Source organism: Dipodomys merriami, unplaced genomic scaffold (assembly GCF_024711535.1).
Source record: "Dipodomys merriami isolate MVZ:Mamm:240054 unplaced genomic scaffold, mDipMer1.0.p SCAF_495, whole genome shotgun sequence".
NCBI classification, from domain to species: domain Eukaryota; kingdom Metazoa; phylum Chordata; class Mammalia; order Rodentia; family Heteromyidae; genus Dipodomys; species Dipodomys merriami.
This window is the reverse complement of record NW_027206063.1, coordinates 261,610-266,801: the sequence shown is the minus strand read 5'-3', so window position 1 is coordinate 266,801 and position 5,192 is coordinate 261,610. Positions and strand designations below refer to the sequence as shown.

Below are 5,192 nucleotides of genomic sequence, written 5' to 3'. Positions count from 1 at the left end.
GGGCATAATCAGTAGGAATGCTTCAGAAATATGGAGAAAAAGAGTTTTAGATCAGTGAATTAAAACAATAAACAGAGAAGCAGAGTAAAATCCCTTATAGATTAGGGGAAAACAAAATTGTTTTTTTACCATGTGAATTCAGAAGACCAAGAACAGTTAGAATGTATCACAAGTTTATACCAAAGACACTGCGTTGATATTTTTTATATTCTAATATATATTTTAAACCTAATTATTTATATTCCAATTCTATTTATTTGAATAAATAAATTTTAATTTATTTGTGAAATTATCAACTAATTCTAGTAAGTTTCATTGTGTGAAATATAAAATCAGCACATATAAGTATAAAATATATAACTATATATAATATAAGAAAAAAGACACATGTTTTGCATTGTTCTATTGTGGTTACAGTTCTATTGTGGTTACAGTTTTAAAGTATTATTACATTATCTCTACCTCAGTGTTTGATAGATTTGGACCTAAAGCTTTACTATTTGTAGATTTACAGCCTGTAGGCAAGAGAAAACACTGTGATTAAAACATTACCAATTTAAGGCCTAATAATGAGAAGAAACATCTGGACTTCTCCTGCAACTATGAAAATATTTGGTGATAGAAATGCAGTAGTGTAACTTCCTGCCTGGTAGGATGGTAGACAGGGCAGGATACTAAGTAATCATGAATATGATCAATTTTTTCAACTTCTTGGCTTTAGTTACTTTTGAAATGTTAGATATAATAAACAATTATATTTTGATAAAATCCCTTCTAGTCTGAACAGTTATGACTGAACTGTTCATCTCTCTATGATCCCTGGTAACTAAGATTAGTGTTGTTCAAGTAAAACAATCTATGCTGTCAGGGTAAGATATTCTGATTGGTCTCTTCCTACATGAAAGAAGAATAAAGGGTCAGGTAGCCATTTGTGCCAGTAAGACCTCACTTGGGAAAATGTCAACTGCAGAAGGTTAGAAGTAGCTCTTAAGCAAGGCTTACTTTGAATCCATTAGCTCCACAAAGCTAATTCAGTTGGATCAATTAGTACATGAAAAAGCCATCACCTTTGGACCTAGCAATAAATTATTGAAAGTATGATCAAATTCCAAATGAAAAAGACTTAAAATTGTCATTGACCAAAAATTTGCAAATGTGAGCATTAAGATGAACAATATATTTTTTCCACTATTCACAGAATTTTAGGAAAATAAGATCAGTAGCATTGTCAGGAACAATATAGTTTCCTTATTACAAGTAGGCAACCGTGGATATAAGTCTGTATAAAGATTGCATCATTAACTACTTAAATTTAGAAGATACTACATGCTTCAGCAGCATGTATTCCCAAATTACAATACAGAGATTAACATGACAATTGCACAAGGATGATATGAAAATTTGTGAAATATTCTGTATTTTTCATTCTTCAGATGCAAGAAATGAAAAACAGTTATTAAAAAGTTGATTACAAAATAACAAGTGTAACAACACACGTAATTCATATAATTAAATTTAGTTTCACATCAATGTATTAAATCTTCACCTCAGAAAGGCGTTTACATAACATAAACTTTACAAAACTTTTGAAATTAAACAACATTGTCATTTTATCCCAAAGAAAAATAATATTAGGACCTAGGAAAAAAAGGAATCTAAAACTTTCTATATGGAATACAATCTGAAAGGACACATTATACAAACATAGAATACTTTAAAATATTCTTTTTCAGACAATCACCAGAAATACTTTAGTTTCTGTACTATTCATTTAAACAGATAAGTTAAAATTATTTCTGAATAAAATTTCACAAACTCTGCAGAAATCATTATACATGTATACAAAAACTCTTCAATACATTTTGACATCCAATGCAGGCAATTCAATTGGAAGAATTCCACGGAATTCATGAATTTTTACAGTAAGAATTGGTGTTGCCAGACGCTGGTGGCTCAAACTATAAAAAGAATTTTGAGGTATTACCAGGTGTAATAGACTCAGACAGTCCTACCACTATAAAGGTCATGAAAAAGTCTCTAAAGAGACTATTCAAGTTAATAAAGGTCAGAGGATTGCCCAAATACTTTTACTCTCATATCTAAACTTGCCTAATCCCACACTGACTCAAAACAGAAAAGGAGGGTTTGGCACCACAGATACTGTAGCCTGGGTTCAGGAAATTACAGATAAAAGGCCTTACAAGGCAGTTAAAGTCAATGGAAAACAAATGACAGGACACTTAGACACAGGAGCTGACAGATCCTGTATAGCTGGAAAAGATTGTCCTATGGCCTGGCCAGTGCAAGAGACTTCTTCCTTAATTGGATTAGGGAGGGCTTCTAATGTAGCTTAGTCAGCTCAGAGACTCAAATGGGTATGTGAAGGGCAGCAAGGCCACTTCAAACCTTATGTTATCCCCAGCTTGCTCTTTTCTTTATGGGGCAGAGACATCATGCAAGACATGAAAATAAAATAGGACAAATAGACTCCTCATCAAAGGAGCAAAATTTTTCATAGGGGCCACTGATGAACAGCTTTATGCTGACAAAATAATATGGAAAAGTGATGATCCTGTATGGATTAATCAGTGGCCCCTAACTCAAGAAAAGATTCAAGCCATACAGGACTTAGTTCAAGAACAATTGAGTCAAGGGAAGAATAGAAAAGACTACCAGTTCATGGAATACTCCATTTTTTTGTAATTAAAAAAGAAGTCAGGAAAATGGAGATTATTACAAGATCTAAGGGCAATTAATGAGGCCATGCATGACATGGGAGCCCTTCAACCATGTCTACCCTCTCCTGTTGCAGTCCCACATGGTAGATACATAATAATAATATACGTACAGGATTGCTTTTATACAATAAAATTACAACCAGAAGATTCCAAGAGATTTGCTTTCAGTGTCCCTTAGGCTAATTTTAAACAACATTATAATAGGTACCAATGGAAAGTGCTACCTCACGGCATGAAAAACAGCCCTACCTTATGTCAACAATATGTGAAAAGGGCTATAGATCAAACTAGAAAAAAATATCCAGGGGCATATATTATTCATTATATGGATGATATACTTATGGCCGATGAAACTAGAGAAAAGACAGAAAAAATATTACAAGATATGGTAGAACAATTAACAAAATTCGGTTTGATAATAGCTCCTGATAAAGTTCAACATGAATGACCTTTAAATTATCTGGGAAAAGTGATTGGACATGATTATATTATGTCTCAAAAGACACAAATTAGAATAGATAAACTAAAAAACATTAAATGATTTCCAAAAATTATTAGGGAATATTAATTGGATTCGGCCTAGTTTAAAAATAACTTCAGGACAATTAGATCCTTTGATGAAAATGTTGGACGGAGACCCTAATCCTAAATCTACCAGGAAAATAACTCCTGCTGCCTTATCCTGTATAAAATTGGTAGAAAAAGCATTGAATACAGCTAAAATACAGCAAATTAATATTGCACAATCATGGTCCTTTATAATTCTGGCTACAAGCTATACTCCCACAGGATGTTTTTGGCAGGATGGGATACTAGAATGGATCCATTATTCCCATAACCCGGGAAAAATAGTTGCTTCATATCCCTTTTTATGTGCGAATTTGATTTTAAAGGCTAGATTAAGAGTTAGAGAATTATTTGGCCAAGAAATACCTAACATTATTATCCCTTATAATAAGAAACAGTTAGATCATTTGATACGATTTGATGATGATTGGAAAATTGCTGTATTAACTTACACAAGTAAAATAAGCTTTCATATGCCCCAACATCCTTTGTTACATTTTTATACTGAAACCCCTGTGATATTTCCAAAGGTTTTTGGTTACAGAACCTTTGGGCAGGGCATTAACTATTTTTACAGATGGATCTTCTAGCGGAAAGTCTGTGGTTTATTGCAGTACAAAACCACCATTAATATCTTCTGACCCAACTGTATCTGCCCAACAGATTATTGCAGTTCTGCTAGCCTTTCAAAATTATTCAGAGGAGTTTAACCTTTACACAGATTCCCGCTATGTGGTTTCCTTGTTTCCTGCCATTGAAACAGCCCTAGTTACTGGTCATTCTAAAGTAACAGAGTAATTAATAAAATTACAACAGCTATTACAACAAAGAAGGACAAAGGCATTTGTGGGACACATAAGGGGGCATAGTAATCTCCCTGTACCTTTGTCTCAAGGGAACAAGTTAGCAGACTTATTAACTAAGGAAAGTCATGTAATGTCAGCTTTAGAAGAAGCTCAGGAAAGTCATAGACTACACCATCAGAATGCTAATGCCTTAAGAAAGATGTTTCAAGTGTCCTGAGAACAGGCAAGACAAATTATAAGGGAATATGAGGCATGCCCGGAAGTTTTTCATCCACAAAAAATGGGAGTTAATCCTAGAGGCTTAAAGCCTAGAGTTCTGTGGCAAATGGATGTTACAAAATTTGGGAAACTCTCCTTTGTCCATGTTACTGTAAATACTTATTCTCATGCTATGGTTGCTACAGCCCATTCTGGAGAGGCTGTGAAAGATGTTCTTCGACATTTGGTTTAAGCCTTTGTAGACCTAGGAATTCCTAGGGAATAAAAATTGACAATGGACCAGCATACACCTCCAATGCTTTTGCTAAATTTTGTGCACAATGGAAAATCGTGCACAAAACAGGGATTCCATATAATCCACAAGGCCAAGCAAACATAAAACGAGCTCATCAGTCCTTAAAAAGTCAATTGTCAAGAATTAGACAGGGAGGAGAGAAGCAATACTTCCCCCATTACACTTTTAACCATGCTTTACTGGTTCTTAATCATTTCAACGCTGATGAGCAAGGAATAACCCCAATGATGAGACATTGGGGCATGGAAAAAACTACAACTTTTCCTTTACTAAAATGGAAGGATCTACTTACTGGAACCTGGCGTGGGCCCGACATCCTGTTAACATCCGGGCGAGGCTATGCTTATGTTTTCCCACAGAATGCGGAATCCCCCATTTGGGTCCCAAACAGACTCATCAGGCCTTTCTCGGGCCCAAAAAAGAGACAGGAAGAAAATGAAAATACATCAGGAGAGAAAACTGGAGCAGAAGATAAAGACTCTCTCTCTATCACCACCACAGGCTAATTCAACAAAAACCGCAACACCACCTATATGGGGAAAGATCTAGAAGCTGGTTGAAAAGGCC

The 5,192-nt window shown here is 34.7% G+C and overlaps 1 pseudogene; it reads left to right on the top strand.

The window, feature by feature from the left end:
* Window positions 1-1,326: 1,326 nt before the first annotated feature.
* LOC138809365 (U6 spliceosomal RNA) lies at window positions 1,327-1,423 on the top strand (annotated as a pseudogene).
* Window positions 1,424-5,192: the final 3,769 nt, after the last annotated feature.